Here is a 13,782-nt window from a genome sequence, read left to right on the forward strand (position 1 = left end):
TTTGCTGGGACCACTGCTGTCTGGCATTTACTCAGAAGTTCAAGCAAAAGCATCAAAGGGTTTTCGGTTAACTAAGTCCTCGGATGACTGAAAGCTGGGAGACGTCAGTGAATCCCCAAAAGACTCAGCCAACCTCCAGGAGGTCTTGTCCAAACACATAACTGATGCCAGAAGTTATGGACTAAAGCGTAATGCCAACAAGTGCATTATTGTATCCTTTGGAAACCAGCTACCCAGAGAACTACCACATTGACAGTACACCCCTAAGAGATGAACCAGTAGTTACAAATTTGGGAAAACACACAGACGGTGACTTAGCATTCAGCCAACACATGTCTAGTGTTGTGATGATGTCCTTCTGTATTACTCAGCTCACAAGGAAAGGGAGAGCATCTTGGTCCAGAGATGTCATTGTCCCACCATACTCAGCCCTCATCAGGCCGATTGGTGCAGAGACTAAACAACGTGACCTTATAGGACCACATTAAACTTCTATTACTACACTGTGTTTCTTACAGACTGTTTAGAGGTGGTCTTTGCCTGGCCTATAATGCATCCTCTGCCCAATACTATTGAACCTAATATAGATTTGCAAGTTGAATGGTATGAAAAATACCCAATCCAGAGACCTCAGCCTCTTCTGAAATGTAAAGCGTAAAGTTTGAAGGGACAGTTACATATCCTAGAGGACGCCCCCACTCTGGAACAGACTCCCCATCAATGTAAAGCAAAGCTCATTCCTATTCCCATTAAAATGCATCCTAGATCAATGGATGAGAATAAGGGCATTTACTCCAGGACTGACCCCTGTGCTACTTTTTTTATTTTATTTATTTATTTATTTTACATTTGTTAACCGGGAATAGTCCAACTGGATATATTTCCATTTTCAGCAGAGGCCCGGGGAGAAAAGCTCCACAGTAACATTTAAATGTTTATAATGTACAGTTTTGTGAGAAAAAGGAAACATGAAAATGTAAGACAAACAGTACATGAGAGAACGGTAGTTCCAAAGTCTATACTATCTAAGAAACAATACCATATACAAAGAGAAATATTTACACCAATATAAAAATAATACAATAGTTAGAAATCAGTAGAGAGCCTTAGCTACAGTAAAATAAGCTAAATTAAGAAATACAGGAACTTTGAAAGGAAATAAGAAACTCCTACAGTAATGTATGTGAGGTTGTTAGCAAATATGTTCACAGTTAGTTCATCTCCTATTTTTAGGAAATAGTTTAAAGTAGTTTATGCTACTAAGGGGTAAGTAGTGATTGATAAAGTAAAGGGGGGGGGAGGATATAGAAACATGGCAAAAAAGAATGCAGACAATTAGTCCGGGTACTAATGGACAGATGTTCCCCTAAATGCCTTATCCTGCAGGAGGGTCCCCTTCCAGTTCTCAAAGTTATGACCCCAGAAACATTCATTCACAAATAAAAAGTACATAAATAAAATCATGGTAGGGGTAGTTGGAACACGAAATGGATAGCATGGTTTGGCTTAAAATGGTTGCCCTACTGTTAGCCTTGTGTTTAACTGTGAACAGCGTCTTAAATATAAAGGAGCTTGTTATAATGATATGTGTCTAGAAGAAAAATGAAAAAGAGCAGGCCAGTGCTTCTTAATGTAGTTTAATATGTTATCAGTGTCTAAGCTGTCATGGCAACTGGAGTAATTGTTCCCGTACAATTAGTTTCCCTTCTTATGTTTTAGTCTTCATTAAAGAAATTATTAACTACCCTTAAGGCTGGAAAACTGAATACCCCTGGATTTGTGTGTGTATGTGTGTGTGTATCTATATCATCATCTTCTTTCGGCTGTTCCCGTTAGGGGTTGCCACAGCAGATCACCTGTTTCCATTTCTTCCTGTCCTCTGCATCTTGCTGTGTCACACCAACCACCTGCATGTCCTCTCTCACCACATCCATAAACCTTATCTTAGGCCTTCCTCTTTTCCTGCTACCTGGTAGCTTCATCCTTAGCATCTTTTTCCCAATATACTCAGCATCCCTCCTCAGCACATGTCCAAACCAACGTAATCTTGCCTCTCTGGCTTTGTCCCCAAATCTTCCAACCTGGGCTGACCCTCTAATATACTTATTCCTAATCCTGTCCACCCTCGTCACACCCAGTGCATATCTTAACATCTTTAATTCTGCCACATCCAGCTCAAACTCCTGCCTTTTTGTCAATACCACTGTCTCCAACCCATATAACATAGCTGGTTTCACTACCCTCTTGTAGACCTTCCCTTTCACTCTTACAGGTACTCGTCTGTCACAAATCACTCCTGACACTCTTCCCCACCCACTCCATCCTGCCTGTACTCTCTTCTTCACCTCTCTTCCACACTCACCGTTATTCTGAACTATTGACCCCAAGTATTTAAACTCATCCACCTTCGCCACCTCTACTCCTTGCATCCTCACCATTCCTCTATCCTCCCTCTCATTCACACACATATATTCTGTCTTAGTCCTGCTGACCTTCATTCCTCTTCTCTCTGGAGCATATCTCCATCTCTCCAGGGTCTCCTCCACCTGTTCCCTACTCTCACTACAGATCACAATGTCATCTGCAAACATCATAGTCCACGGGGACTCCTGTCTGATCTTGTCTGTCAACCTGTCCATCACCATTGCAAATAAGAAAGGGCTCAGAGCAGATCCTTGATGTAACCCCACCTCCACCTTAAACGCATCCGTCACTCCCACCGCAGAGCTCACCGCTGTCACACTACCCTCGTACATATCCTGTACCACTCTTACATACTTCTCTGACACTCCTGACTTCCTCATACAATACCACAACTCCTCTCTAGGCACCCTGTCATATGCTTTCTCTAAGTCCACAAAGACACAATGCAACTCCTTCCGACATTCTCTGTACTTCTCCATCAACACTCTCAGAGCAAAGATCACATCTGTAGGGCTCTTTCCTGGCATGAAACCATACTACTGATCACTAATAATCACCTCCCTTCTTAACCTAGCTTCCACTACTCTTTCCCATAACTTCATGCTGTGACTGATCAGTTTAATCCCTCTGTTGTTACTACAGCTCTGCACATCACCCTTATTCTTAAAAATTGGTACCAAAACACTTTTTCTCCATTCCTCAGGCATCCTCTCACTTTCCAAGATTTCATTAAACAATCTGGTTAAAAACTCCACTGCCATTTCACCTATACACCTCCATGCTTCCACAGGTATGTCATCTGGGCCAACAGCCTTTCCATTCTTCATCCTCTTCATAGCTATCCTTACTTCCTCCTTGCTAATCCATTGTACTTCATGATTTACTATTCCCACATCATCCAACCTTCTCTCCCTCTCATTCTCTTCATTCATCAACCCCTCAAAGTACTCTTTCCATCTGCTCAACACACTCTCCTCACTTGTGAGTATGTTTCCCTCATTATCCTTTATCACCTTTACCTGCTGCACATCTTTCCTAGCTCGGTCCCTCTGTCTAGCCAATCGGTACAAGTCCTTTTCTCCCTCCTTAGTGTCCAACCTTTCATACAACTCTTCATATGTTTTATCCTTAGCCTTCACCACCTCTCTCTTTACCCTGCACCTCATCTCCTTATACTCCTGTCTACTTTCTTCATCTCTGTGACAATCCCACTTCTTCTTCTTCACCAATCTCTTTCTCTGTATACTCTCCTGTACTTCCTCATTCTACCACCATGTCTCCTTGTCGTCCTTCCTCTGTCCAGATGTGATACCAAGCACCTTTTTAGCTGTCTCCCTTACTAGCTCTGCTGTAGTTACCCAGCTATTTGGTAACTCTTCAATGCCACCCAGTGCCTGCCTTAACTCATCCCTGAACTCCACCTCACAATTACCCTTTTTCAATTTCCACCATTTGATCCTTGGTGCTGCCCTCACACTCCTCCTCCTCTTCCTCCTCCTCTTCTTGATCACCAACGTCATCCTACAAACCACCATCCTATGCTGCTTAGCTACACTTTCTCTGGTCACCACTTTACAGTCTCCAATCTCCTTCAAACTGGCCCTCCTACATAAGATATAATCCACCTGTGTGCATCTTCCTCCACTCTTGTATGTCACCCTATGCTCCTCCCTCTTGTTAAAGTACATATTCACCACAGCCATGTCCATCCTTTTCGCAAAATCCACTACCATCTGACCTTCTGCATTCCTTTGTTTAACACCATACCTACCCATCACTTCCTCATCCCCTCTGTTTCCTTCACCAACATGCCCATTGAAATCTGCTCCAATCACAACTCTCTCACCCCTGGGTACAGTCATCACCACTTCATCCAATTCACTCCAAAATTTTTCTTTCTCATCCATCGCACACCCAACTTGTGGAGCATATGCACTAACAACATTCATCATTACACCATCAATTTCCAGCTTCATAAACATCACTCTATCCGACACTCTTTTCCCCTCCAAAACACTCTTAGCATACTGTTCCTTCAGGATATCTCTTACGCCATTTCTCCTCCCATTCACACCATGATAAAACAATTTGAACCCACCTCCGATACACCTGGCCTTACTCTCCTTCCATCTGGTCTCTTGCACACACAATATACCAACCTTCCTTCTGTCCATCATATCAGCTAGCTCTCTCCCTATACCAGTCATACTGCCAACATTCAAAGTTTCGATCCTCACTACTACACTCCTAGCCGTTCCCCTCTCTCCGCCTCTTCTCCTATATATATGTATATATATATATATATATATATTTGTGTATGTACATGTATATATTTATATACAGTTTGCATGCTTTTGTCTTGGTTATGATTAATTTGCTACATTAACAGCTATTTTTCCAAGCCTCCTAATTTGTAACTAGCTAGGTAGTCAAAGATGATGCCAGTTTGTTTCTATTATTTACGTAACAAACATGATGTTACTAATAAAAACAATCCCACTCCCAAACACGTTTGAAGAAAAGTATTTACAACTATTCAGATTCAGTGGGAGTGGGGAGCACTGAGCAGCCTATTTGTCCCTAGAGGAGTGGTTCCAGCCAGAAACTTGTAGTCTATTGGCCATTTTGGGTCAATTCCTAGGTCTTTTCAACCCCCTGCTATAAAGCCTGCTTTAGCACGCTTTTGCGTGATTTAGCGCGGAGTTGCCCATAGAGCACCATCGGGCAGCGGCGGTTAAACAAGGTTAAACTATTTCTGGCTCCGTAAAGTCTACTCTTCAATTTTTCCCTTAGGACTTCTCTACTTGCAATCTAAACAGTCTATTCTCTATCTCAAAAGCTCAGCACTTGCTCCTGAAGCATTTTTATATAGGTAAAGTACTTGTATACTAAACAAAGTACTACATTAGCCTAGAATCCCCTTGAGTACCCATTTCCCTATAGGTCCCTTCTGACAGAGTTACACAGCAAACTTTTTCACTTTTTCTAGCATGTCGAAGGGTCAGTTGCTAGCGTCCTCTCCTGTTCAGCTGGTGAATCTGGGCATCTTGAGGCAATGTTACAATTGCCTCATGTACACAGACAACCCACTCCTTCTCCCACAAAACACAAATACATGTGAGAGATGCAACTATATAACCAAACTGGAGGCTGAGCTCTCTCAACTCAGGACTGGCAAGACCAGACAGGAGGAGAAGGAAATCATGCACAACACAAACACAGTTTCACATAGAACTATCACAACTGCAAAACAAACACATAAACACACAAAGACATACTCAGAGGCACTGATCAAAAATCTACCAAAACTACAGAGGCCTCCAAAGCAGACACCCAAGCAACTGCCACCTCAAGACATAAGACATGCAACACATAGTTCTCAAAGTCAGTGTGCTAAACAGTCACAGCCCTTAAGGCCAAACACAATGCCAGACACACTTGTTATAGGTGACTCCATAGTCAGACACACTGATGTCCCACTCACCAGACTGAACAAGGAAAAGATCACAGTTAGCTGCCTGTCAGGTGCTAGAATCCGCCACATAACACAAGCACTCAGGTCACTCCACAGCAAGTACAAGTATGACTCAGTCATTGTCCATGCCAGTGTGAACGACCTGAGATGTACCTCCCTGGACTACATGAAAAGAGACATAGAGGAGCTTGCAGATTATGTAGCCCAGGCTGGTATGACCCTGACCCTGAGCAGTATCCTACCCTCACCAAGAATGATGCCACAATACAGAGACAATATGATCAGCTTTAATAATTGGCTTAATTACTGGTGTCATTCTAAGGGGATCCAATGTCTGTCTGCCTGGGATGACATGCTTGACAAGCCACGCTGCTTCGCAAGGGACGGCTTGCACCTGTCACCCCTGGGCTTCCGGATATTGGCAAAGGCTCTTGCCACCCCATAGTGCCTTTTTAGGCAAGGCTCAAATGATAAACCTACCACCCTAGAAAACAAAATGGAAAAAACTAAGGTTAATACTGCTCAATGCCAGAAGTCTAAACCTCAAGATGCACGCCCTCAAGCCCTCCTCAGTATGGAGAACATCGATGTCTGTGCTGTGACTGAAACCTGGTTCAAGGCTCCTGAGAGCACCCCAGCACTATCAGGTTATACCTCATATCATGCGTTCCGGCCCCAAAATCCGGACCGAACTACAAAAGGAGGGGGAGTATCCATATTCATAAAGGATACCCACACCTCCAGGTTAGTGGCAACGCACGAAGCATCGGAGACCATCCAGGTGCAATTAACCATACGTAAAACTGCCCTACAGTTTGTAGCATGCTACAGACCACCCTCTCAAACTCAGGAAACCCACACAGCCTTCCTGAAGACACTGGAGAGTATGAATGTCTCTTCAAACACCATCATATTGGGTGACTTCAACTACCCAAACATAGACTGGGAACGTTACTCAAGCCCCAACACCCTAGCCCAAAGGTTCCTGGAGTTCATAAACTCAAATGCTATGGAACAACTAGTCACCATTCCCACAAGAGGAGAAAATATACTAGACCTGATCATCACAAACATGGGGACAAAATGTTCCACACCGGAAGTATATCCCTCATTGGTGAGATCAGACCATAAATTAATCTCACTGGAGATCCACATCCCGCCCCCAACCCCAGCAAAAAAGACCACAGTGAAGAACTTCTCAAAAGCAAACTTCACACTTCTTAAGACTGGAGTGGTATCCTTCAAGGCCCCCGAGCCAGTGGAAACCACAACACACGCTGCTGAAACCCTTACAAATGCCTTCTACGAGCACCTCCAGGAATGTATGGATCAAGCAATCCCTAATAAAATCAAGACCCTTTCCACCAAAGGCAGGCGCCCGGTCTGGTGGACCCCAGCCATAAACAAACTCTACAGCAAGAGGAGAAAGCTACTACATGACAGAGCAAAATCCCTAAAAGGGAAGGCATCTCTGATCAATACTAGCAAAAAACTACGATCACTCATAAAGTCATCCAAGGCCAACTTTGAGAGAAAAATCACTAAAGACACAAAAGACAATCATAAGGCCTTCTTTAGCTATGTTAGAAACCTGGGTGGAAACTCCCAGATATGCTCAGAATTAGTCCAAAATGATACAAAAATCACTGAACCCACAGACATTGCCAACATACTGGCAGACAGGTTCAGTGCAAATTTCTCCCCTCCCTCCCCCCCAAAAAGAGAAATATCTATCTCACCAGAGTCTAGCTTCCCAAACATCTCAGATGCCCAGGTGAGAGCTGCTCTCTCTAAAGCAAAAAACACAGCATCAATGGGACCAGACGGTGTCCCCAGCTGTGTGCTACACGAACTCAATGAGGAACTAAACCCACACATAAGGCTGCTGTTTAATCTTAGCCTTACTACAGGATACGTACCCAAAGAATGGCATACGGCAACTGTGGTCCCACTCCACAAAGGCGGTGCTTCTATGGACCCTGGAAATTACCGCCCCATAAGCTTGACAAGCCTTGTCTGCAAGGCTATGGAGAGGATCATAATGGAACTCATAAATAAAGACATTGGGGACCTACAGACACTGGATCCTACCCAATTTGGCTTTGTCAAGGGCAGATCCTGCCTCTTGAACTTGGTCGACTTTTTCGAAACAGTCACTAAGGCCATTGATGAGGGTAAGGCAGTTCACACAGCCTACCTTGACCTAGCAAAAGCGTTCGACACAATACCCCACTCGGGCATCATAGAAAAGCTCACCAGCTTAGATGTAAACCCATATGTCACAAGATGGGTTGCAAACTGGCTCAAGGACAGAACCCACAGGGTTAGAGTTGCTGGTGCCATGTCAGACTCTAAGCTGGTCATGAGCGGTGTCCCACAGGGCTCAGTCCTGGGCCCCCTCTTGTTCGGCATTTATTTTTCTGAAGTGCAGGCAAACATAGGGCGATTGTGGCTGACAAAATTTGCAGATGACTGCAAACTGGGCACCATAATTGACACTCCATCAGACACAGACATCCTCCAGAGAGATCTCATAGAAATGGATAACTGGTGCCAGAGCAATGGCCTTAAGCTAAATGCCAAAAAATGTATAGTCATACCCTTTGGGAAAAACAAGGTAACCCCTAATTACCACATAGGTGGTAATCCATTAAACACGGAAGAAGTTATCAGGGACCTGGGGACCCAAGTTGACAGTAACCTCTCTTTTGACACTCACATTGCCAAAGTGGTTAGGAAGACCTTCTACATTGCCCACCTGATCATGAAGGGATTCACATCCAGAGCAGGAGAGGTCATTGTACCCCTGTACTCTTCACTTATCAGACTAATGATTGAGTACAACGCCCCATTCGGAATGTACCTTACCCGACACCTGCAGCAGTTGGAAAGACCCCAAAAGTTCCTCACCAAAAGGATAAAGGGGCTCAAACATATGTCATACGCTGCCCGACTGAAGAAACTCCAGCTCTATTCAGTCGCATACCGTCTGCTCAGAGGTGATCTGTGCCTGACATACAAGGCCATGTCCAACCCGGAATTAATGGACATGCTCCACCTCAAAAAATCCAAATCCACCAGAGCCATGAGAGCAAGAGACTTAAACCACAACACGGATATAAATAGGACATGCTGGAGGGACAGATTCATCACCCAGAGACACCCTACACTATGGAACAGAATCCCAGTCCATGTGAGGCAGAGCCCCTCACTGACTCTGTTCAAGAAAAATCTTGACGAGTGGATGGGAGATCGTAGGATTACCTCGGGAATCATCTCTGTGTCACTGCTGGACAGAGGCACAGCAAACTAATGGGTATAGTATTCTTATCCTAAGGGGTGGTGAAAGCCACACACACTCTGGCTAGGCTTATAAATGCCCTAGGGCAGATAGCCTAGTATGGACCTATGAACCTATGAACCTATAAATGGCTACAAGAAAATGCTCAACATGTTTTCTCTGGCCACTGGTAATAGTCACTCCATACACACATTTAGGCTTCCATGAACTCTGCAATCATGAAGTTTCAGACCATATCTCTTTTTAGAAAAAGATCTGTCAAAGGAAGAGTCATTCTGCCAACTTTGGAAAACTAGCATACAAACATTATTACAAAAAGGTGTTTCACTGACCTAATGATGTACACCTACCACTGTCCTCACCGACTGACCTAATGTACACCTACCACTGTCCTCATTGATTGACCTAATGATGTACACCTACTACAGTCATTGACTGACCTAATAATGTACACCTACCACTGTCCTCATTGACTGACATAATGATGTACACCTACCACTGTCCTCGACTGACCTAATGATGTACACCTACCACTGTCCTCACTGACCTAATGATGTACACCTACCACTGTTCTCATTGACCTAATGATGTACACCTACCACTGTCCTCACTGACTGACCTAATGTACACCTACCACTGTCCTCATTGATTGACCAAATGATGTACACTTACTACAGTCGTCATTGACTGACCTAATGATGTACACCTAGCACTATCCTCATTGACTGACCTAATGATGTACACATTCTACTGTCCTCATTCACTGACCTAATGATGTACACCTACTACTGTCGTCACTGATTGACCTAATGATGTACACCTACTACTGTCATCATTGACTGACCTAATGATGTACACCTACCACTGTCCTCATTGACTGACATAATGATGTATGCCTACCACTGTCCTCATTAATTGACCTAATGATGTACACCTACCACTGTCCTCATAGATTGACCTAATGATGTACACCTGCCATTGTCCTCATTGACTGACCTAATGATGTACACCTATTACTGTCCTCAGTGACTGACCTAATGATGTACACCTATGACTGACCTAATGATGAACACCTACCACCGTCCTCATTGACTGACCTAATGATGTACACCTACCACTGTCCTCATTGACTGACCTAATGATGTACACTTATGACTGACATAATGATGTACACCTACCACTGTCCTCACTGACTGACCTAATGATGTACACCTACCACTGTCCTCATTGACTGACCTAATGATGTACACCTACCACTGTCCTCATTGACTGACCTAATGATGTACACCTACCACTGTCCTCATTGACTGACCTAATGATGTACACCTATGACTGACCTAATGATGTACACCTACCACTGTCCTCATTGACTGACCTAATGATGTACACCTACCACTGTCCTCATTGACTGACCTAATGATGTAAACCTACCACTGTCCTCATAGACTGACCTAATGATGTACACCTATTACTGTCCTCATTGACTGACCTAATGATGTACACCTATGACTGACCCAATGATGTACACCTACCACTGTCCTCATTGATTGACCTAATGATGTACACCTACCACTGTCCTCATTGACAGACCTAATGATGTACACCTACCACTGTCCTCATTGACTGACCTAATGATGTACACCTTCTACTGCCATCATTGACTGACCTAATGATGTACACCTATGACTGACCTAATGATGTACACCTACCACAGTCCTCATTGACTGACCTAATGATGTACACCTACCACTGTCCTCATTGACTGACCTAATGATGTACACCTACCACTGTCCTCATTGGCTGACCTAATGATGTAAACTTACCACTGTCCTCATTGACTGACCTAATGATGTACACCTATTACTGTCCTCATTGACTGACCTAATGATGTACACCTATGACTGACCTAATGATGTACACCTACCACTGTCCTCATTGACTGACCTAATGATGTGCACCTATGACTGACCTAATGATGTACACCTACCACTGTCCTCATTGACTGAACTAATGATGTACGCTTATGACTGACCTAATGATGTACACCTACCACTGTCCTCATTAACTGACCTAATGATGTACACCTACTATTGTCATCATTGACTGACCTAATGATGTACACATTCCACTGTCCTCATTGACTGACTTAATGATGTACACCTACCACAGTCCTCATTGACTGACCTAATGATGTACACCTACCACTGTCCTCATTGACTGACCTAATGATGTACACCTTCTAGTGCCATCATTGACTGCCTTAATGATGTACACCTACCACTGTCCTCATTTAATTTCCTAATGATGTATGCCTACTACTGCCATCATTGACTGACCTAATGATGTACACCTACTACTGTCCTCATTGAGTGACCTAATGATCTACGCCTACCACTGTCCTCATTGATTGACCTAATGATGTACACCTACCACTGTCCTCATTGACTGACCTAATGATGTACACCTATTACTGCCATCATTGACTGACCTAATGATGTACACCTACCATTGTCCTCATTGACTGACCTAATGATGTACACCTACCACTGTCCTCATTGACTGAACTAATGATGTACACCTGTCACTGTCCTCATTGACTGACCTAATGATGTACACCTACCACTGTCCTCACTGACCTAATGATGTACACCTACCACTGTTGTCATTGACCTAATGATGTACACCTACCACTGTCCTCACCGACTGACCTAATGTACACCTACCACTGTCCTCATTGATTGACCTAATGATGTACACCTACTACTGTCCTCATTGACTGACCTAATGATGTACACCTACCACTGTCCTCATTGACTGACCTAATGATGTACACCTACCACTGTCCTCACTGACCTAATGATGTACACCTACCACTGTTCTCATTGACCTAATGATGTACACCTACCACTGTTGTCATTGACCTAATGATGTACACCTACCACTGTCCTCACTGACCTAATGATGTACACCTACCACTGTTCTCATTGACCTAATGATGTACACCTACCACTGTCCTCACTGACTGTCCTAATGTACACCTACCACTGTCCTCATTGATTGACCTAATTATGTACAACTACTACAGTCGTCATTGACTGACCTAATGATGTACACCTAGCACTATCCTCATTGACTGACCTAATGATGTACACATTCTACTGTCCTCATTCACTGACCAAATGATGTACACCTACTACTGTCATCATTGACTGACCTAATGATGTACACCTACGACTGACCTAATGATGAACACCTACCATGGTCCTCATTGACTGACTTAATGATGTACACCTATGACTGACCTAATGATGTACACCTACCACTGTCCTCATTGATTGACCTAATGATGTACACCTACCACTGTCCTCATTGACTGACCTAATGATGTACACCTACTACAGTCGTCATTGACTGACCTAATAATTTACACCTACCACTGTCCTCATTGACTGACCTAATGATGTACACCTACCACTGTCCTCGACTGACCTAATGATGTACACCTACCACTGTCCTCACTGACCTAATGATGTACACCTACCACTGTTCTCATTGACCTAATGATGTACACCTACCACTGTCCTCACTGACTGACCTAATGTACACCTACCACTGTCCTCATTGATTGACCTAATGATGTACACCTACTACAGTCGTCACTGACTGACCTAATGATGTACACCTAGCACTATCCTCATTGACTGACCTAATGATGTACACATTCTACTGTCCTCATTCACTGACCTAATGATGTACACCTACTACTGTCGTCACTGATTGACCTAATGATGTTCTCCTACTACTGTCATCATTGACTGACCTAATGATGTACACCTACCACTGTTCTCATTGACTGACCTAATGATGTACACCTACCACTGTCCTCATTGACTGACCTAATGATGTACACCTACCACTGTCCTCATTGACTGTCATAATGATGTACGCCTACCACTGTCCTCATTAATTGACCTAATGATGTACACCTACCACTGTCCTCATAATTGACCTAATGATGTACACCTGTCACTGTCCTCATTGACTGACCTAATGATGTACACCTATTACTGTCCTCACTGACTGACCTAATGATGTACACCTATGACTGACCTAATGATGAACACCTACCACCATCCTCATTGACTGACCTAATGATGTACACCTATGACTGACCTAATGATGTACACCTACCACTGTCCTCATTGATTGACCTAATGATGTACACCTACCACTGTCCTCATTGACTGACCTAATGATGTACACCTACCACTGTCCTCATTGACAGACCTAATGATGTACACCTATGACTGACCTAATAATGTACACCCACCACTGTCCTCATTGACTGACCTAATGATGCACACCTACTACTGTCCTCATTGACTGACCTAATGATGTAAACCTACCACTGTCCTCATAGACTGACCTAATGATGTACAGCTATTACTGTCCTCATTGACTGACCTAATGATGTACACCTATGACTGACCTAATGATGTAAACCTACCACTGTCCTCATAGACTGACCTAATGATGTACAGCTATTACTGTCCTCATTGACTGACCTAATGATGTACACCTA

General features: G+C 43.6%; 1 protein-coding gene across 1 annotated transcript in view; it reads left to right on the top strand.

Moving 5' to 3' along the window:
* The window catches only part of SHD (Src homology 2 domain containing transforming protein D), an 883,869-nt gene that overhangs the window by 509,794 nt on the left and 360,293 nt on the right, over positions 1 to 13,782 (top strand). The gene's annotated exons all lie outside the window — the stretch shown is intronic.

Source organism: Protopterus annectens, chromosome 13.part0, assembly GCF_019279795.1.
Source record: "Protopterus annectens isolate FY-2018-M chromosome 13.part0, PAN1.0, whole genome shotgun sequence".
Lineage (NCBI taxonomy): Eukaryota > Metazoa > Chordata > Ceratodontiformes > Protopteridae > Protopterus > Protopterus annectens.